Source organism: Anser anser (assembly GCF_964211835.1).
Source record: "Anser anser genome assembly, chromosome: 13".
NCBI classification, from domain to species: Eukaryota; Metazoa; Chordata; class Aves; order Anseriformes; family Anatidae; genus Anser; species Anser anser.
Window position 1 is genome coordinate 23,413,241 of NC_139734.1, and position 22,821 is coordinate 23,436,061.

General features: G+C 44.3%; 1 protein-coding gene across 1 annotated transcript in view; it reads left to right on the forward strand.

Annotated features, from left to right (window-relative positions):
- The first annotated feature begins 13,822 nt into the window (after nucleotides 1-13,822).
- LOC310880589 (rho GTPase-activating protein 20-like) overlaps nucleotides 13,823-22,821 on the forward strand; it is a 39,002-nt gene continuing 30,003 nt past the window's right edge. The window contains exon 1 of the mRNA XM_083796674.1: nucleotides 13,823-13,978. The gene's annotated coding sequence lies outside the window, so the exon portion shown is untranslated. The remainder of the gene's footprint in view (nucleotides 13,979-22,821) is intronic.

A 22,821-nucleotide genomic window follows, 5' to 3' on the forward strand; every position in this document is an offset into this window, starting at 1 on the left:
TGGGGTAAGTTCCCTTGGCTCGCACAACCCGGTGTTATTTCTTTGACTGTGCTTAAGCTGTTCCGCCTTACAACAACTGAGAACTTGCTGCCACACTGGGAGATAATTTGGTGACCTGTGTAACATAAGCTGTTAGTCTCTTGTGGTGTCCCACATAATTGGTCCTCTCCAGCCCTTTTGCCATCACCCTTAAGATGGAGATAAGTGCTAGACCATGGAGGCACTCCCATGTTTTTCTGTTCCCCTCCATACTCATGCGTTTTTACAGATAAGGTAGATGTTACAGGAAAGCATGTGCTGGAAAACTCTTTGTCAAAGCTGCCTGGGCTAGATTTGTCCTGGCAAAGAAAAGTTGTTCTGTGAACATTTTCACAGTCCTGGAGCAGCAAAGGACAACTCACCACCACATCTCCTGAGCCTGAACATGCCTCTTCCTCTGGGTGTGCAGGCAGGAAGCAGTAGCCTACAAGTAGGAGGAATTTGGGGTGAAGGTTTGGCTGTCCTGCATTGACTGTGTGGCTGCTCTCAGCAGGACTACTTCCACTCCAAATGTGTTATTGCAATGAATAAACGGGAGATGGGTGTGGTTGCAGGGGCTGTATGGACAATAAAAGGAAATGCCTCTGCTCTGCATATGCTCTACAGAGGGAGGGTGTCTGTGTGTCCAGGAAAAGGGGACGTTGTGCGAGACAGAGTATGGAGGGGAGGTGTTTGCATGAAAACCAGAGGAGAAGGAAGTATTTGAGAGAGAGTGGGTGGGTGGGTGGGTGGTGGCCAGGGAGTGGGAACGGGACTAAAGAGTCTGTGTATGGCTGTGAAAGAAAGAGTCTGCTGAAAAAGAACTGGGAGCAGAGGGTTTCTGTGAGAGGACTGCAGAGGAGGGATGAGAGGCAGAATATCTGTGGGTGGCATAGAGATGGATGCAGTGCCTGCACCATGCTGCCAAACAGGACACCCTTTCATGGATGCTCTAGCTGCCCCTTGCAATCCCATGGGTTTATTTTGCCCCGTTAACACTCAGTATCATCCAATGTCCTCTTCTGAAGTTGGAAAATTCTTGCAGGCTGAGAGTGCCAGGGTTCAGAAAGAGCTGTCCATCCCTGCAAATGAATAAGTGCTGCATCTTTTCAAAACTCCCTTGAGGGAACAGGGAGATTTTAGAGTCACTGTAGTGCTGGTGGATTAAGGATCATTAGGGAACAGCCCATCCAGAACTGCTTCTCCTGATTTTTGAGTCAATCTTTTTTGAACCATCTTCTTCTTACCAAAGGCACTCTTTCATACAACTTTCTCATTTTGCAGTTCAAGGCTTTGTTTTGTCTGGTTTAAAAAAAAAAAAATAAGGCTTAGGGTTAGCACCCTGTGGTGCTAACTTCTCATGTTTAAGATTGGACACACCTCTAAGCCAGGGTCCTGAATCAGAGTTGGCATGTGCCAAGTAGATTGCTAAATAAAATTAACTCATTTGAAGCTGAGAGAAAGAGTGAAAATCAAGAGTGCTGATAAATATTCTGCAGAGAGTAAAAATATACAAACAGTGAGGTAGAAGAAGGCAGTATTCAAAATTCCAGAGGATCATGGTAATCTGATATTTACACTGACATCACGTGTTTGGAGTCCTCCTGAAAAATCAGACCAGAGCAACACACATTTTATTTCAGGCCCCGCATGTGATCTCCATGCCTAGCTATTATGATTCCAGTTTGCAAAAGGTTTCTGTTTGTTCCCTTGGTGGATTCTAATTGCTCTGGATAAAATTCAAATAGGAGGGAAAATGTTGGGAAAAAAAAAAAAAAACAACACAAAGGGAGTCTTCAAAGGTCCTGAACATTATGGCGAGCTGGTGATCTCACGGCAGCAATGACCTCAGAGGTGTGTTTGGCTTGGTTCAGATTCACAGAAGTGGCTCTTGCCAAAGATATTTTAACTGGGCCAAAAACGTCTGTAAACACACCCATCCAAAAACACATGCTGCATACAGTCACAAACACACATCATGTATCTTGCAAAATCTTACACATGCTACTGATGGAAGACATGGGGTCTGCAGTCATAGTCAACCTGTCGCTGCTATTTATCATGCAGCTCAAGTGCCCCAACACACAGCTTAAATGTCAAGAGTTCAGAGCACACAAGCTCATCAGCTTGTAACCCATGCTGTGTGGTACAGCTGTCTCCTGTGCAGTTCATGGCACTGGATCCCAGATGGGGGACTATCCCCTATTTCTGTTTGTCTTATTTTGGCTGAAAACCAGTTCTAGGATAAGCAATCTGAACTTCACTGTGCTCCTCACAGTTAATCCATTTTCAACAAGAAGGAAGGTGTTCCCAGTGGTCCATTGGGAACAAATCATTCCTTTCATGCTAATTCCCTTCATTCAACCCACTTACTTCTCTTTTCCCACAGGATAAGCGGTCCAGGTTCAACAGATTCCAGATGTACTGCAAAAGCCAAGGATGCTGCTTAAGGCTCTTTACAATGGTTTTCACCATTGCTGTTTCATATCAGGAGAAATTCTGTGCTAGCCATACAGAATAAAACTGATTTTGCACCCTTTTTATGACAAAAAGCTTAAGAACAAGACTTCCTATATAATACATGTATTTCATTACCACAGCTTCACTTACATAAGCTATAAAACTTATATAAATAGTTCCATCAACTGCACGGCAGTTGACCCTGGTTTGTACTAAGTGAGAAAAGTAAGAAAAAACTCATAATCTGAATTCTGTTTTGTCTTACTCTGGATTTGTACAGGTTTAACTCCAATTAGATTCCCAGTTATTCCAAATCCACATTTCTCTTGCCTAGAGCAGAACTTTGCTCTGGATAGCTCACAGAATACCAGCTCAGGCCCTGCAGCATTTAATAAGGCATGCGGCATGCACATTTCTGAATTGTACCAGAATATTTTTTACCACTTAATAATCCCAGCCTACAAATTAATCCAGGTTTATAGATCCACTGCATCAACAGATTAATCAGAGGTGAAACCAACAGAAGGCACACTAAACTTAAAGGCTCAAAGCTATGCAGTGAGAACCCCTGTAGGCACGTCTTTGTCCTGATCCTGTTCCCAGCTACTCATTTCATTTATAGTGGCCTTGCCCAGTTTGCCCGCTCCCACCTGTCTTCATACAGCATAGGAAAGGCAGAGGTACACAATGAAAGTTACATGTCTGTGCTAGAAACAGATTATTTCTGTTAGTTGTGCAGACATCAAACCAAACTTGAAATGAAAACCATAGTCCTCTTCAGAGAAAAATGTGGTCCAACAGCCAGTCTTAGTATTTAATATTCACGCTGTTAACACCATTCACTGTTTTGTCCCTGTTGTACCAAATGTGGCAGACATGGTGAATGGTAGCAGCTATTTGCATATTTCTAAAGTCACATTTATATTCATCTAAGTATGAACATGAACCCAAGTTCTTGCTTTGTGCGTCCCCAAATTGTGAGGAATGCAGATATCCAGATCTGTATTCCCCATCTGACTTCTGTGTTCATGTGTTTGTAGCTCAGCAAGTTTGAAATGGCCCCACGCTTAGGAGCAAACAATCCTACAGAAGCCCAAACTGTCATCTAGAGCCAACAGGAGAAGTAGGAAAAATGGTGAGGCTCAGAAAATGCAGTACTCAAGAGAAGCTAAATCTCTGGATAAACACTATGAGATGATACTGTAGATTCAGTGGGAAATACTGGCAAAACACCATAGAACCATAAAATAATTTAGGTTGTCAGGGGCTGCTGGAGGTCATCTAGTCTGTTCTGCCTCTCAAAGTAGATCCAGCTAGTTCAGATTGCTGAGGACCTTCTTCAGTCAAGCTTTGAATATCTCCAAGGATCAAGACTCTAGAACCTCTCTGGATAACCTTGTCTGTGTTTGACTTACCCTCACGATGAAAAAAATGTCAAACTGAAATTTACTGTTTTGCAGCTTATATCTGCCTGGCATCTGACCACTGTGCATCTCAGAGAACACTCTGACTGTCTTCTCTATACCCTCTCCTTAGATATCATAATATTAGGCAGTCCCACCCTCCAAGTTAGAAAATATGGAACTGAAATCACAGCAATGTGAAAGCAGATAAGAAAGGAGCTGGAAGGAAGGTAATCAGAGCCTCAGAATGATCCAATCCTAGAAGGTGACAAAGAGCGAAAGGAAAAGAATGGAAATCCTAGGCTTTTTTTTCTGAACATTGTGCTCCTCACAGCCATGAATGGTGGTTGCTTAAAACTGCAATAATGATTGCAAAAAAAAAAAAAAAAAGCACAGGTTGATCCCACAGGGAGCCCTCAGAGCTGTGCCTGCTTGACATTCTTGGTGCTCAACGCATGCAGTAAATCATTTTCACAAGCTGCTGTGCATTCCTCTCCAAACACGCACAGGATGCGCCGATTGCCTCTTCCTTTCCAAAGGCTAAATCATGTATGCAGAGCCAAGGCTGGAAGTTGGCAAGAGGAACAGCCCTGTCTGCGTGGGCAGAGTGCTACCATGGCAAAAGCTCCTACTCTCAAAAGCACATATTTTCCCATAAATGGCCAGTCATTAAGACACACCATGAACTGATAGGGGCGTGGGGAGGAGCCTTTATGTCCATTTATGATGAGGGAGCAGCTCTGTGACATGCTTGGATTGTAGGTGGCTTCATAGCCACTGAAATGCACACAGAGAGAGCTTGGGGCACTGCAGCCAGCACACGGGGCTTGAGACTTTCTATCTGCCAAGTGACCCCCAGGGATGTGGAGGAACCAAACCACAGCCATCTCTGATACCAGCACTGTTCTCCCTGTGGGCCACTCCTGCTCACTGAGCTAATGTGTGTCGAGGCAAAGCAGATACCAAGTCTCACCACCTCCTTTGGGAACAGGAAGGTGGTAACCATGGGCAGCACCACGCTTCTCCCTCCAGCTGGGGAGTACAGAGGAAGCAGGGCAGCTGGGCCCCAGGGTCTGCAGGCCTCTGGAGGTTTCAAGAGCAGTAGGTGCTTGGCTGGGTCCGAGTGGCACCATGCCCAGCGGGGAGCCATGCCTGTCCCGCCGCCCCAGCCAGCCAGGGAGGGCAGCCAGGCCACTCAGGACCATCACAGCCACTTAGCACCTTGCAGGCCCTGGCAGCGGGCTCTAGCCAGTGGGTACAGGAGGTGGCTAACCACCAGGGACAGGCAGCATCACACTTACCGTGCTGTGACAGTAGCATGGGGAGGTACCAGGGAGTAATTCACATGCAGTCATTTTAGAGACCTTGTTTAGCACATGTAGGTTCTGCAACAATGCCCTGAGTGTCCAGACTGAGGAGTGCACTCCACTGACTGCAGCACCACCTGGGTACTGACAGTATGGGACCACATCCCCTGACTTAAATGAACCACATTTAAGTAGATACAATGTACCAGTACACTCTAACAATCACAGCAATTATTTTAGAAAAAATATAGCTTTAACTGATTGCACTATTTCTCAAAATCTCTGGTGCATAGTGAGTGTTGAAAAGGCTCCCTTAACTTTCTAATATTCAGCATATTTTGTCTCAAAGTGGTGTGTATTTCAGTGTGTTATTATGGCAGATATCAGCCTCACCAAGACAAGGCTGCAAAACAATGCTCATTGTCATCCAACATTTGCTTAAGATGCTTCCATTGAATATTTGACCTCATATTTCCCATGTTTTGGCTTCTCTCAACAGAGGTCATTTTGTTTTGAAACTGGGAACAAAATCCCAGTAGGTATTTTCAAGTTGAAGGAAAGTGAAAAGAAACAAACCCAAACCCCTCAGTGTGCAATCTTCTCCTCTGTAAAAATACTGAGACTGTACTTTTTTCAGACAGCCTCCAGCAAGGAGAGATGAAAGGTAGTTCTCAGGATCAGGCCTGGAAACAGTACTTAATCCAAGGCTACTACATCTTTCGTGCACGTTACATTACATTGTTACATTGAGGTGTTGAAGGAAAGCTTGGACCTGGTGCTTAGGGACATGGTTTAGTGGGTGACATTGATAGTAGGGTGATGGTTGGGCCAGGTGAAGGTCTTTTCCAATGTTAATGATTCTGTGATTCTATGATTCTAAGAGAACGGTGGAATCTGAAGTGAAATCATTACCAGTGCTTGAAAATTCCCTCTGAGTGTGTCTGTTGGAGTTGTGTAATGCACCTTAATAAAGCTTACTGTCCTCAGTCTTGTGGACCAAGTCACTACTGATTCAGGGCTCCTGCTGTGACAGTTTGCATGAAGAAGACTTCAACATCAGCTGCCCAAAGCAGAATCCTCAGCAGACCTGTCCCCAGGTCAGGAATCAAAGAAGGTCACTGGTCTCCCCGCATGTAGGGAACTCCTGCATTTCATCTCCATTCAATAAGAAACGTAAGAGTGTGAGGAGAGAGACTACTGGAGATGTGCTTGTCTGAGTGGGGAATCAAGCCCTGGACTTTTATCTTTTATTCTACCTGAGATAAAGCAGTCACAACATAAACAGACATATTCCTGTCCTTTCAAACCAACTTTGTGTCAAGCTTTTTACAGCCAGGCAATAACAAGAGCAAGCATGAAGAAAGAGCCCTCCTTGTGCCATCACTGTTAAAGACCAAATGTTCTCCAGTTCTTTCACTCTCCAGTCTCTTTGCACATCAGTGCAAGACTGTTTAGAAAATACAGCTTTTCTAATCTGGTGGCATTCTTGTCTGAATTTGCAGGACTGTAAATATGAAATAGAGGCAAGGCAAAGCCTAATTAATCACATTACATAAAATCACAGCCCAAAGCTCACTCAGTTTACTCATGTGATTAATGTTTCATTGAAACAGAGAAAAAAGGAGCAACCCATGAGTTATCCCACTGGTCATGGATATTTGAATGAGTATTTCCAGCTACTCTTATGCTTAACCACACTGGAACTGGCTAGTTCAGTGTGCATGGAAATGCACAGGACAAGATTCCAGAAGTAACAACACCTTGGCCAAATAGCAAGCGCAAGGTATTTTCTAACCCTTTTTGCCTGTTTAATTGTGTGGCAAGGTACACTGAGTGTTTATATTGCAAACAGGAGCACAACTCAAAGTAAGAAATGGTTTTTAAAGATCTTCATGATGTCTGATTGTGTTCATGCTAGGAAGGAGCATGGGGGTGGTACCTGTGGGAGAACTTTAAATGTATTGTAGTCACGTTTTTCTCCTAGTCTAAATTATCCCTTGATTCTTTTTTCCACTCACATTCTTGTTTGGAAAAAAAAAACAACAACAACAAACAAACAAACAAACAAAAAAAAAACAACAAAAAAAACACACAACAACTTTCATAAAGCAGAAAATCAGTCCTTTTCCTCTTGGCTTTTGCAGAACCCCTACAGACACATACACATACATACACACGTCTAATATTTTAAAGTACATCTAGTCTCCATTCTCTCTCTGGCCCCACCTCAAAGAAAGAGGCCTCCAAAGCAACAGCCCCAGAGTATGATCTCTCCTGTACACTCACATAGGGATGTAGCTATATTTGCACTCTCCCATAGTTCCACATACACTCCCAGGCACATTCCCTTACAGCATCCCCTCCCTTTTTATTGGCCATGGTTCTGTGTGAGATCACAGGCTGAGTGTAAGAAAGGGCAATGACTGGAAACTGAAAACCTTAAATGGTGTTTAATAAGACTGTGGCAAGAAGGGCTGTTATAAAACAGACTTTTTGCCCTGAGGAAGGAAAGAAAAAGTAGTATCTGCCCTTAGGAAACATCTTAATTCAGTAGCCTTCATGGTCTTCAGACATGCCAAATCATTGCACAGACATCCTTATGGTATTTTCAGCTCCAAATGAAGCTACAGCAGAAAAATGAACCAGGCAAACAGGATGCCAGCAAGTCCTGCTAAAGGAAACACGATGTAAATCAGGGAGAGGAATACACAATGAATATAGAATGCATTCTTTCTATAGCAGGGGGCAGCTAAACCTTTGGCTTGAGAACAAGACCCAGCCTAAGCAGCCATTTTAAACAACATTGTGTAGGAAGAAGGTGATGAGTCTTCATGCATCAAAGGTTATCATCAAAATTCAGGGCACAGGAACACAGACTTTTGTACAGATCTAATCTATGCCCTGGTTAACCCAATTTCCTGCTCCCAGTCACAGCCTATGACTTAATTCTTCAAGGGAAAGGGGAATTTCCCTGTGTTTCAGCTCCCAGACAGTGCAGCACTAGACACAAACAAGTTTCTTAGGTGATCCCTGCATTTACTCTGTAAGCATCAAATACAGACTGATGGACATCAGTTCATTACAAATATAGGTAGCAATGTTAGCAGTATGGCAAATGGCAGTAAGCAATAATGAATCAAGTAGTATTTCTTCAGCACTGTAGTAAGGAAAGCAAATCCAGGAGCACAGTAAATTTATTTGTTGATCACGTGTTGGCAAACTCTTTCAAATGGCTTCTCAGATAACAATTAAAAAAGAAATAAAATCCTATCTGTTGAGAAATTTACTTTTGGTCAGCACTACCCTGCCTCTGGTTGAGTTGCTCATGCCATACAGACACTTCATCACCTCTCCTCATGCAGCAGGGTCAAGAAATTTGGAGAAAAAAGAAGTTTTCAGCCATGTCCCATAAACTAGAGAAGTATTCCAGGGCTCTTCCCTGCCTTCACAGGAGGATGAGGAATGGACTATACTCTGTTTTGAATCAACTCCATAACCAGCAAAGGAAAGAACTGTATTGTAGTGGAATCCCTTGACTGGTCCTTTATTTTACAAAATAAATGTAGATGGGGCCAGTGGTGTGGAATTAGGTCAGACTGAGATGCCTCTGATGTAATAGTCTATAGCTTGCATCTTTCCAAAGCACAACAATTTGGAACAACAGTTGCCAGGCAATTTCTCTTGAATGTCCTTTTGAAAAAGAATTCCCAACAGTTGCTGTTCACTTTTTTTTGGTGTGGGTTTTGGTTGGTTGGTTGTGTTGTGAATTGTTGGTGTTTTTTTATTTGTTTGTTGTTTTTTTCGGGGCTGGGAGCAGTGAATAATTCTAAAAACTTATTCTGCATTCATTTTGATCTTTTTGCAAATGGGCTTCTCTGTTAGAAAAGGCTGTTTCAGTGGTGCACTGACATTTGGTGTCCCTTTGAAAGACATCAGGGACCTAAAGAACATTGATGCTCTCAGATTTCAAAAGCTGAATTCCTCCTCAGAATATCCAGGCTTGCAGCCAATTTGTCTGTCTTGGAGCGGTTTAATCTTTAAAAATGTTTGATGTGTATTCACAATAAAAAAAAATAAATTAAAAATACAAATACAAATACAAATACAAATACAAATACAAATACAAATACAAATACAAATACAAATACAAATAAAGGAAGAAATAGATTGCAGACTGATTCAGAAAGACAGGCATATGATGGAGTAGAACAACAAAGCCACAAGCAAAGACAACCCAAGAAGAAATGACCTTCCTTCCTAAATTCCATACCATCAGTTCTGCCTCTTGGAGAGAGTGCCTCAGCATTTGTACCCCAACATGGTATTCCCTTTCTCCATATCTGATCCTCTGCACAGCTGCTGTGATATCATAAAACAAACCAGTTTGAGAAACCAGCAGGCTATGTCTGAGCCCACTCTTATGAAGATGTACCACTCTTCAGAAAATGATTGTTCTTGCATGTTTCTTGGGAAGGATTCTAAGGGGAGGGAAGAAGATCCTCTAAGTTTCCTTGAAAATTTAGGAGAAATGTTCTTTTGACAAACTTTGCTGATCTGTAAGACACACATATCCTGAAATCCTATGCCCATGCAATGGAAGTAAAATAAAACATAGCTGAACTCTATTAAGCTACCACCATAAGTATAATAAGCTTAGAGGCTCTAGAGCACCTTTATTTAATATAAAGAGTGTTATTCAGCTCAGAAGTCACAGAAACTTCCAACTACAAGGAAAAACGTTTATGCTTGCTCTATTAGGAAAAAGGTACTAGCACTTTGGAAAGAAATGCTCGAGAAACTTTTATCTGGAGATCTTTGGAAAAGGCTGTATCATTTTAATTATAGTATTGTTGCTATAACAAGATAATGGGCAGAATTGTTACAGGATTGCAGATCCACTTCTATCAGACATATAAAAATATGAACGGAAAGCACTAGAAAGCTCTAGTATTGTTTGCAATCGTAAATTTGTCTGGCCCGTTTGTACCTTTTGGCCTACAGGAAATGCCTCCAAAGGTATTTCCCATGAGAATGCAAGCCGATAGGGAGGGATTACATTTTTTTTTTTTGTAATACTCCATGAACATATGCTGGCTTCCTTGTTTGTCCTTTTTCCAAAAGTATCTCTTGAGTATCCTATGCTGAAAAATATTTGTAAGAGTTGTTTAGAGACAAAGTAGAGATGTCATTACTTTTCAAATCTCGTATTCATAGAGAAAACATAAAGATCAGATCACAGTATACCTGGTGGCAAATAAAGCATTCCTCATATTTCTTTATAGTTTTTAAAAATCACTTGATTTTCCAAGACAGTCTGTGTGACTGAGATGTGGTGCATTTTTTTTTAAGAGTTCAGTTTATTTAACACTTTAAGTATGTGTTTGCATGACTGAACTTTTAATGTGGAAGAGATCAAAATCTTAGCATATATGAGAGCACATTCTCCCTCTGTATTCTTTTCAGTACATCTCCAGAGAGGATTTTATAGAACAGATATTTCCCCAAAGTGACAGAACTGTGAAAGTATCTGCCCTCGGTACATGTTTACCTTGAAATAGCCTCTGGACTTTCTCAACACAAATAGAGTTCCCCTCAGAGACAAAATTTTCCTGCAGAGCAAATTAGAAAGCTTTCTAAACAGAATTTCCTATTTTTTTTAAAAAAAAGGCGGGGGGGGGTGCAGGTTTGGACTTGGTCGCTATTGCTTTTCATGTCTTCTCAATGATGAACGGTCCCAGACACTTCAGTCTGTGAGACGTCCACACGGGCAGATCCCACTTTAAGCAGCACCAGTAATGAAGGATGGCAAGGAATTTGGGCATTTACATAACTCTCAACTCTGTTTATGATGGCAAAACATTCCCATGACAGAATCTTTTAAAATCTTGGAGTAACAACTTAATAGAATACCTACTGGCTTTAGCTTAACTTTCAGCAGGACTTAAGTCCCTGCTTAACAGTGTCTTTCAGAAAATTCCAGCCTTATACATTGTGGTAACACTAACAAATACCATAATGATAAAATCTATTATCACAATTGTCATTAACTTGCTTCCTTGCAGAAAGATAAAGGAAGAGGTCAAACAAATATAGGAAGGAAGATAAGTAAGCCTTTCTCATAATGAGATAGCAACTCTCCACCTAGGGTCAAGCATGAAAAGGGAATGATATAGGAGAAGCACACGTATTCAATCTGCATTGTGGTAGCACAGTAAGCTCCCTTTGCAAGGTCACCAGCCTTCTACCTTCTATAATGCACAAAGAGTTGTTTAAAATATAAATAAATGAATACATTTTTTTAAAAAAAAATCATACGCAGTAAATAAACGACAAAATGTTCCAAGCAGATATTTAATGAAAGAGCTACAAAGGGGAACAATACAGGCTTTGCCAGCACACAGAAGAAAGATGAAAGATCTAGAAGATATGTTGATAAATGATGGCTTCCCACAAATATTCACCTAGTAATAATTAGAAAGGAAAAAGCAACAGGATAATCTAGAAATCTCTCCAAAACAAGAATCTGCATTGCTAAATGTCTTTCCTCTTTTACCAATACTCCCTTTAAGACCCATTGCATTTCTCATCCGTCAGCTCTACCACAGTGTTGTGAACATTACGCGTATGGTTGCTTCAAGTAGCAGGGAGGGTCACTGGTTAGCAAGTTCTCCATGAAAGGCACAGAAGAGTGGAAAATTGGATGACTGCCAACATACGTTATTTCTGATCCCATGAAATGTGCTGCAGTCATGACTTTTGTCAGTACAGGGGAAGCTGTAGGAATCTCATATGCTTTCCATAGTAGTTTCTGCCCAGCAATCATGGTGGAATTACGGAATTAATGTATGGAATTTCTACCTGCTCAGGAGCCCAAGGACACTGTCATTTGTGTCTGTTTCTGTATGCCATCAGAACTGCCACCACAGAGACATGCCCCTCATGGAAACATTATCATCATAGACCCTTGGTCTTCCTGACCAGACACCAGGCATCAGATGCCTTCCTTGAAAGTAGGAACCCACTCACAAGGCCTCCTGCATCTGACCGACCCCCAGAAAACTGACCTGGCCTGTACTCATGGGCTCTGGAAACACAAAGTTTTCAGATAGACAGCTGTGAAGCTGAGCTAAGCTGTCCAAGCCAAAGTCTTCCCTTAATGGGCTTTTGCCCTAGTTCCATCAGATTTGCCAGAACAAACACGTTTCCCCAAATGTGAACTATTCATCTCTTTCCACTGGGGAGAAAAAAAAAGAAAAGAAAAGAAAAGAAAAAAAAAATCCACTGGAAAATTTCAGACCATTTCTTTAGTATTTGTATTGCAATAGATTGTAGACAGAATTATGACTGGTAGGTTGTGGTTGCAGTCTCTCCCCCAGACAGCCACAATCTAACTGGAGAAAAGATGCAAAGTAGAAAGCCTGAAATGAAAGAGGTGAGAAAGCTGGAAGGAGGAAGAGTGGGGGTCAGGAAAAATCATGTCATACAGAGGAAATGGCTACAACTTGATGGTCGCAAATACACTAATGTGTACCATTCAGCTGTAACCAAAATTTTCCTCCCGAAGGAATGAATGGACTGCTATGTTGGGCCAGATTTTGGGGGACTGTGTATGGAAACGTAAGGAATGATACAGCAAAGTGGGAAGCTGACTGGTGTTAGAAGCTGGAAAATCAGGTGAGCAAGGCTATTCCTGGTATATGGGCCAGTAGATATGGACATGAAAGTGAAGGAAGAAATTGGCAATACCTTGTAGAGTTGTGTTAATGCCCTCATGCTGAGGTGCCTGAACTTGTAGGGACAACTGCTTTCCAGAACAAGAACCTGACCATCTCTGGTCCCATCAGTTCTTGGCTCTTCTGCTCAGTATGCCCGCAAAAGCTGTCCGTTAGCATGATTTTCTGTGTAGCTTTTGCGCCGTATTTAGTCCCTGCCTCCACTCTTGGGCAATACCCGCAGTGGAAAGTGAGTTTCTGCACCACTGGGGGTAGCGAAAACATCGCCTAGCCCGCGTTCTATGCCAGGTTCTCTTTGCGTTGCTTCGTAGTTTTCCAGTCTGCAACAACTTGTGCTTAAACCCTGCCCAGAAACACTTACTTTCAACAAGCAGATCCTGCCCTTTTCCCCCAGCACGAGTCCTTTTTTTTCTCTTTTTTCTCCGCAATGCTTTGAGCAAACAAAGGACCCTCAGGTGAACAAGGAGAGTGGTGGGTTCATCCCAGCAGGATGAGTCTGGCACATGCCAACCCACCACCCTCTTCGCGCTGGGTGAATTTTCCCACTCTGCCTTCCCCCGTCGCGTTTCTCGGGAGGGAGCGCAGGCTGGGAGTGCCGGCAGACCTTGCCGCTGCTGCTCGCCCACGGACCGGGTCGTTCCCCCGGGCACCCACGCCCGGGCGGGCGAGCGGGAGAGGACGGGGCTCATCCCACGGGGTTTTCCGCCTCCGCCGAGCTCCAGCCCCGCAGGAGCGAGGCGCAGCGCTCGCCCCGCATCCCCCCGCCGCCCGCGCCCGAGACGAGCGCGGCGCCGCCCGGCCCCTCGGTCCCTCCCTCCCTCCCTCCGCCGCCCGGCCCGCCCCGGCCTCCGCGCCCGGCCAATGCCGGCGCCGGGCGGAGCTGCCCCGCTCGCCGCGGCCCCGCGGCCCCGCGGAGCTCCGCTCGCCGCCCCCGCCGCCGCCACCGAGCGCGCAGCTCCCGCCGCCGCCGCGCACCATGCGGCGCGCCGCGCCCCGGCCGCGGGCATGACTCGGCCGCAGCGCCCCGAGCTGCGCCGCGGGCTCCGCGCGGAGCCAGGCAAGTACCGCGGCGGCGGCGCTGACGGCTGCCGGGGCGGCCGCCCTCCGCCGAGCCGGTGCCCCCCCGCCGGCTGCCGCCCGCGCTTCGGGGGCAGGTCCCCGCCGGCCTCCCGCAGAGCTGCCCGCGGGGCGGGGGTCTCCGCCCGTCCCCCGGAGGCGGCGGCGTCCCTCGAGCGGGTGGTGCCGGGCGCCTCGGAGGGTCCGCCGAGCCGGGCGAGGAGGCGCTGGGGCTGGGGGAGCCGCCGGCAGCCGGAGGGGAGGCCGAGGGGCTGGCGTGCTCAGCCCGGCTGCGGAAGGGAAGGGAGGCAGGGGGAGGCGGGAGAGTTGGGGTGCGGGTGCGCACGTGGAGCCGGGGATCCGTCTGTCGTGGGACGGGTCAGGAAGGAAACAGCCGGAAAATTCCCGCAGCACGCAGTTTTGAGAGCGGTTTTGCTTGAGGTGTGTTCGCAGTAGGCTTCTCTAGAGCGGTGGCGGAATCGCAGCCCTTTTGCCTCTACGTGCTATTGCAGGAGACCCGTCGGATGCGTTTTACATTTGTGTCAGGTCATCGTGACAGGCAAAACAGCCCTTGTGTTACTGCCTCGTGTTTTCAGACTCACCAGGAGAAACTGCTGGCTCCTCTGGTGTGAAGAGCATGTGGCGCTGGCTCCAGCAAAGCAGAGAGCGTGCTGGTGGGGAAGAGATGCTCAGCCCGTACTGAATGGCAGTTGCCTCTAGTGATGCTTTTAAAAGCAGTAAAGCAAACAATAGAGTATCAAACTAGCTTGGAGTTAGGCTGAAATAATGGAAAATAAGGGAAAACCATAAACGTTACTCAAAATGCCAGTTTGAAATTCTTAGAGCAAATCATCCAGAACAAACAGTAGCTGAGTGGAACAATTTTCTTTGGAGGCTGTTTCCACTGGAATAAATAGCGAGTTCGATTAAACAACAACAACAAAAAAAAGGTCTGCAGTTAGCTGGAATACTAATAGTGCTTGCCAAGGGCTGGAGAGTGCCCACAACCAAGAGGGACTTGGAAAGATCCATACAATCCAGTGAAGTATTATTGCAGCTTTTACTGCCTGTTCTGGGGATGCTTGTAGCTTTTACCTACAAAGCCCTAACTGGAGCAGTTGAGACAGAGGTGTCTGTTTTTCCCTTTCCTTCCTGTCTTCTACTTTCAGAACATCCCTTAGCATTCCTTTTCCTAATGGGACCCTCTGCTGATGCCTTTTGTGTAATCCAAAGCATGGCTGTGATCTATTTTACCTGCAGATATGGAAAGCAAGGGCCTCGAACAGTCTGTTCTTTGCCTCAGCACCACAGCTGGCTGTTAGCTCACGCAGCCAGAGCAGTTGGGCTGTGGGCGCCCACTTCTGCAGGAGTGCACAGCTCCTCCATGAGTTGTGCTCCCTGGGATGCATAGGGCGCCACAGGGCACAGCACCCCAGCCTTCCCAGTGCTTTCTTCAACAACCTGGTCATCAGTTTGTTCAGCATGGCTTTAAGCTAATTAAGCCACCGTTACTCGATGGGCTTTGTATTAATGGCAGTGTTCTCTGTCACGGGACAGCTGCCCCATTATCTTGCTGACACCTGACACAGCTCATGCCCAGCTTCAGGGAAGTTCCAGGGTGCATTTCACAGGTCCCTGGGCTGGTGTTCTCCAGGACACACACTTAAAGAGAACCATTTCATTTGTGAATATGAGAGAAAGTTGTCAGGAGGTCATTGTGATATGCACAGATGTTTTAACCCCTCTCCTCCCAGCAAGATTTGCGACTAAACAACTTTCTCCAAGATCTCACCGCCTATACAGGCAGTTGGGTTGATTGGGAAACCTATTTATTTAACGCCCTCTAGTGATGTTTTAAAAATTAACACAGATTCCTTTCAAGAGGAAAACAAATATTAAATTTTATTGGTTAAAACAAACTTACATTTGCTGCAAGTCTACTGCTTCCCTAATCCCTATCAAACACGACACCACACGCTGGGTCGGTGTACAACCTCGTTATCGACAGGCGTGTCATGGAGGCATTGATAGTCTCAGCCAGCCTTGTAGACTCTCAGTGGTGATCAATGAAGGTCTTTCCACCAATAGCGTTGAACACAGTTTGCTTTTTCTTGATTTGTCTTTAAGTGCTGCTGCATTCTAGGTTTTGGCTGAACCCACACACAAATCACTTAATGTGGCTAGGCTTGGTCAGCATGGATTGTCAGAAGGGACAATTTATGCTTCCTGGTGCTTCTGCTGTGTTCATTATACTTCAGCTGGCCCAGAAATGGGAAGCCTGTGGCCTTGTCCTCCAGGACCTAGAACTGTTCTAGACTGTAACAAGGGGAAGTGACTCAGACATTTGTAGTCAGGCTGGTTTTACTTCATAGGTGTGTGAGACGCTGAGGAGTGTGAGGAGATATGGTTTCTCTTAGCAGCTTTAAGATCTAGTATGCATTTGTTCCTTATGACTAGCCATGAGGGAACCCAGATTGCCTCCTGCTTGTAATATGGGAGACTCTGAATTTTTGTTTTTAAAAAAAGGGGGGGCATTTTCCTTGGTATTTTGTACATCAGTACACCAGAGCTGTGAGACTGGCTTCTCAATATGAAAACTGTATCTTACTGTCAGAAGTGAGAAGTGAAGCTGCTGGGCAAATTTGTGGCTCTGATGATCCTTCTCCTGGATCCTTTCCCAGTCCCTTGTGGACAGTATCACACCAGTATGCTGTACTCTAACTTCCTGTCTGCCACAGGTTCACCACCCCTTTGCTCTTTCACCCTCTTTGTCATGCCAGAACCCTCACAAACACCCCAGACTCCTGTATTTGTTGTGTTCAACTTCATCCAATAGTACTCACTATTCCACACTTGCTGGTGTGACCATCGCAGCAAGTAGCACCCCAGTAGCACACATCGCTGTAAATTCCTACAGCGGCACTCAGTCACTCGTACTGTTATTGCATCAGCATCCTGCTTACAGCTGTGTACTGTCACACCTACATCTGACTGTACCCATCTCAAACAAACACCCTCAGCAGCCTCCAGAGCACGAGCAGCACATCACCTGTTTGGCAGCGCTGCTCAGGAGACAGCCTGTATCCTCTGGCTGGAAGCTGATATGCAGAGGTCATCCAGAGGAGTTACTGCAGTATGGTACACAAGTGATCTGCATGGTCGCTTTCTCAGATAAAACATGGAAATCCAGCCTTGCTAGTTCCCCGCCTCTCCATGTCATTCTGGTAAGGGACCTGGCGTCTCCTTAGGATACTCACTTTGACTTACCTGTGAAAGCATCTTCACTATGATTACTTATGCCTTGAACAGCATATAGAAAGTATGCTTAACAGCACCTTCTCCATTTCAGCCACAGACCAGGCAGTTGCTGTGATGAAAAAAACAAAAAACCAAACACTTTTGTTCATCTTCTTCTTGGCATTTTCTCATGAGGGGTGTTAGAGCTGTGGGAGAAAGGACTGGAAGAAGGATGGGTGTGCATGGGCATGGGGTCAGTCCTTCTGTTCTTGTCCACACTGTGCTACCCCTTCTCACATTTCTCTGAGAGCAAATGACAGGACAGATAATGACGTGAAAGTTTCCAAAACCTGGCACTCACATTTAGCCCCTCTGAAAACAGTTAGGGTGGAGTCCAGCTTGTGGCATGTGAGAGAGAAACTGAAGCAAAACAGGATGTTTTTGTGATTTAAAACTTATTTTTCATAATTCCTATTGAAAGGCTTGGTTTGGTTTGGTTTTGAAGTTGGCTGCAGTGTCTGTTGGGAAGTTTATGAACGAAAGAGCTTTGTACATGTATATTTATGTGTGCGTCTGTGCACATGTGTTTGCATAAGGAAAATAAATAAAGAGGCTACACATGGCATTTTTTTTCCATGAAAAATTAATAAAGCTGATAGGGGCTAACAGCTAAGTGGTGGAAAAGATAAGCACTATCTTTATAGCTCTACTGTAAATCCTGCTGGACAATTGTTTTCTGCTCTGGATTCCTCAAAATCAGAAACATTCTGTCAGATTATAAAGTATTTTTCAAAGACCCACAAAAGCGCTCATGACTGGAGGTATGAGTTTACACATAAACCTGTGTTAAACCCAAGTGATGGGGAATGAAGTATAAGGGGAAGGTTAGGAAGCTTTTGGGGTCTTGTGTGCCCTCTAATGTGCCCTATGTTTGTCCTAGTTTAAGCTGATAGAGTTTTCATACTAGTTCCTGTAAAGATTAAGGCAAAAGTGAAAAAAAAGTAGTGGGGAAAAACAAAGGTGAGGAAGAATATATGAATCAGAAGAATCGTCTTTAAATAGAATGTTTCTCAGAGTTTTCCACTGCCAGCTTCTTTAGGCTGCACCAGAAATACAGGCATATAGAGTGACATGTCGGAAAAGCCCCACAGCTGCTTGCGCTCCCCAGTGCCAGTGCAGGCTGGGTGCGACCTCTGCGTCCCCATGGCTACTTTATGTCTGCCTGTGCTACAGAGCAAAAATGCCTCCCTGACCCAAGCTTGTGCCTGTGCATGGGATATGCAGAGTCATTAATGTATGTAGCCTTTGCCTGATTCATTGGTGATGCTGTACCCACTCTTATAAATCGTAGCCCCTGCAAAGCACTGGCATTGTATCATGGACTTGAGTGGAACAAGGTGTTTTCTGCCTTAGTCATTTCTTCTCCTTGGCTCATCTATGACTTTCTGCAGTAGCCTGCAGCAGTTGCTCCCATGGGATAATTATTAACAGCCTCGTGCAAGGTTCTTAATGGGAATAATTTCGTTCCACTGCTTATATTTTTCCATCTCTTCTGCCATCCAAAAACTGGAACATGTTCTTTAATACCACACAACTTTACTTGCATGGGTTCGTAGCAAGAGGTTTTTTTTACTGTAAGAGTGTACATATTTCCTTGTGAGCCTCACTTGGCCGACCATCTTGGCTTCCAGGTTATTTGATCTCAGCTATTTGTCCTCTGTAATTAGCTTCTCTCCTTCCCTTTCTCAGTCCACTGGCATCTCTTCAGGCAGTGTTTTCAGGCCCCTCCTTCACACCTTCTTTTTTACATGTACCTTAGCCTACCTTTCCATTCCTGATCTTTGCCTAGCTGCTCAGTGATGTCTCTCTTGGCCTTTTTCGGTGTTACACCCCTAACGTCTTCCTGCAACTACAAAAAACTGGCAAAAATGTGCAACTGTTCGAGCCAAAGTCTGCTTTTATTTGCCCAGCTCGTGTAACTTTAGACTTGCAGCTCCACTGAAATTCATGATGTTTGGATCCTCATTTTCATCAACTGCAAAATTCTGTGGGATTAAATCCTGCAATTCAGCACAAACCTAAAATGAGTTTTGAGGAGGGGTTCAACAGGGGATATTACTAAGATATTAAGTGTGTTAGCCGTCCTGTTGCTGACAGGCAGATGAGCAAACAACAGAAAGCAGAAATTGCCTTTCATGGTGCATGTGCTAGAAAAAGTGTTGTTATTAGCCCATTTTTCAGCCACTCAGCTCTAAGAATGCCATTTAACAACTCCAAGTCTGTATAGTGCTAACGGGATACTTATAAAGGGATTAATGTTCAGCTCTAATGAAATCCAGATGCACAGAGCTGCCTCTTTTCAAGTTCTTTTCCAAGGCTAAGCTGCCAATAAAATGATTTAATCATTGTAAATGCATGTGAAACGTCAGGCTTAAACTCACAGGCACCAAAGTCTGCTGGCAGTTACCTGTTGGAGAGGACTGAGTTACCCACTGATGCTTTGCTTGCAACAAGATTGATTATTCATAAGGTGGGAACTTGGGACCTTTCTTGGGGACCACCGTTCATGCACATATTTTCATTTAGGCTGAGGGAAGGTGGCTTGGAAGTAAGCCTGCTTCTACCCCTAAGAGAAAGCTAAGGCAAATATAAAGGTGATGTGTGTCTGGTCAGTCTCTGTCAGGGATGTGTCGGAGGTCCACTAAGAACTTGTCAGCTCACAATGAATGTGCGTCCTCTGGGGTGGCAGGCAGAGGGAGAGGTGCGTTCACGTGGAGATGTGCTGCCTGCTCAATGGACCTTAAGCGCTGCTGTCTCATAACTTTTTGTAGTTAACATTTTCACTTCCTCATGCAATTTGTATCTTGTATCACCTGCTGAGAACAGGTACTGTGCATTTCAGGTGCTGGTAGATAATCTGGTCCCTAGTGGAGGCTGGGCCTGCATACTCAAGCTCAGAAGCTCTGCTTTGGAAAGGCTAAAGTAATTCTGTAATTGGGCAGATCCAGCTGTCTTTGAATTTTTAATTTTTAATATGGCAGGAGGAGGAGTTTTGAACCAGGAGAAGGAAAGAAAAAGGGGGCTATTTTAAAGACACGAAGGAATGTTTTACATTCTTCTGTTCTTCAGGTTTGGCTGCTCTGCAAGCTTTTTATTTTTCCAAATATCAATTCAGTGAACCATTTATTTGCATTAAAAAAAAAAAAAAAAAAGAGCCTGGTTCTTAATTTACTTTGGCCTCAGTGATGAATTTTTATGCTGTGAAATCCAGTAAGCTCCCTCCCAATATTATATATATAAATCTAACGCTAAAGTAGAAACTTCTGCTCTGAATTACCCGCCTGCATTAAATGGTTTAAACGGCTTTTTAGAAGTGTGCACCCACTGATTTCCCACATGGGTCTTGTAGTTAGTCACCTGATGCTAGAGATCAAATGCATGTGTAGAGCTATGCAGAGGTTTTCTTTAGAGCTATAGAGGCAAGAAGGTGTTCTTAGTGAAAGGTTCCTGGGGTAGCTTTTGGCATTGATTCAAAGGAAGGAAATAGATGAGAAAAGAGTCCCTTTACTACTGTGAGAGATTTTAAAGTTGTATCAAAACATGTGAGTGAAGTCAGTTGCAGTGAGTTTTCACCATGGGCATGAGCACTGCAGGAAAACCCCAACAGGTGATGATGTCTAACCTGTTAGTAAATATTTCAAATTTATTTAGCCCTGGACATCAGAATTGCTGCCAAACCGTCAGGACCTCCAAGAATAGATTAAAATATTTTGCAAAACAAGGTTTTACTTTTCCCACTACTTTTGGCCTCCTGAGTTGGTACTAGCAGGGGGAAGTGCTTCCTCCAGTGGCTGTTAGTTTTTCTGCAGCCCAGATGCACAAAGTACAGAAACATTTCTAAATCAACACTGATATTTATCGATCTCTTCTGTTTCCATCAAGTAGCATTTTCTGTGCTGTGCTGGCTACAGAGAAGAGACTTGCATTTGTGTTATTCAAAGCTTTTCAGATTTATATCAATGTGAAAAAAGGTTTCGCCCAAGTGCACCCTTCAAATGTTCATAGCCTGATCCTGTTGTAGGTGATGGCTAGTAATCATCCTCACCGGGACTAAGCATTTCTTCCTGCAGTGCATTTTTCTGTTGTTGTCACACAATATGTAGATGCATGCTCTTGTGCTGTACCTTCAGATTTACAGAGAAAAGACTGACAACAGATTTTTCAGAAGCAGTTGCCCATGATTTTCACAAATTCTGTCCACTGTCACTATATCATTGGACAGGGGCTAGCAGTGTGGTTTTTTTTACATTCTTGTATTCACCAGTTATCACATCTGTCTAGTACTGAATACAAGCAAGGAAGCACAGAGCTCCATTTGGGTACCCAGGTGTTTACAGAGGCACAGTTTATTTTCCTGCTTAAAGCTTTTGGTGTCCCTTTTTAGGTACCTGTCCTGCAGCTTGAGTGGCAGCTAAGAGTTTTGCTTGGTTTTAGGACACCCTGGGCAGTGTTAGAACAAGGGACCAAAACCCTGTGCTAATCTCCATGCATCCGCGCTCTCTTGGTGGAGGCTGGCACTATGCAAGCAAGGCTCGGTTCACTAACTGGAAACACAGGTCCAAGCCTTGACAAATTCAAAGTGTTTTGATTTGGGATCCAGTGCAGTGTCATTTAAGAACATGGGCCAATATATCCACTGTTCAGAAAGAACAGCTTCAGTCTGGAAGGTCTGTGGCGTTTCCATGAGGTGTCAGTCCTCTGTGTTTTTCAGGACATCCTCATTCTTTGTCATCTGCTGTAAATGTTGTGCCAGCAATCCTGAGGAAGGAAGGCCCTGCAGGCACAAATAACCCATGGAAGCAGGGGGAAAAAATGAGATGGAATGGATTAGTGTGAGTCAAACTAGTCCCCAGTCACCTCTGGGTGGAAAACTCCATTGGCCTTTGGCAGCCGAGAATTGTTTCTCCCAGACCCCTTATATGGGACATTTAAAAATAAACCAGCAGGGCTCCATTTCTTGGAAGGAAAAGGAAATGTTTCAAAGTGTGTCCTTGCAAACTGATTTAGTGCCATCAGGCCCTGCGTATTTTAAGAAATGTTTGAGTTTGTTTGGAGCTGCTTTTTAACAGTGAGGAAGAGGGAAGCAATTAGTGAAACAACATCTGAAGATGAACTTGTGTAAAACATCTCAGATAAATATTTACACCCAAATTTCATTGGTCTGAGTTCACGTTAAACTCTACTCCATCTCTTTGAAGGGACTTGCATCCACAACAAAATACTGTGCTGTGGCCACTCAACATTATTTCAGTCTTCTTCCTCTGATTAAGCTAACTATGGATCTAAAGTAGGTCAAAGGTTAAAGTGGTGGCAGGAGAGCTGAAGATTCTCCATAGCGTTGCAAGGAAGTGTTAATGCTTTACCATGTGCCCTTGCTGACAAAATTCATCCCAAAGAGATCATAAAACAGCTGCACTTCTATTATTTTTTTTTTCTATCTTCTGTACCCTGAATTTTCACCCTGTTTGGAATGAAGTAATGTGAACCATTAAAATGTAAATGGACAGACAGGCATGTCCTCACCTGAGTGCAGCAATATGGAAAAAA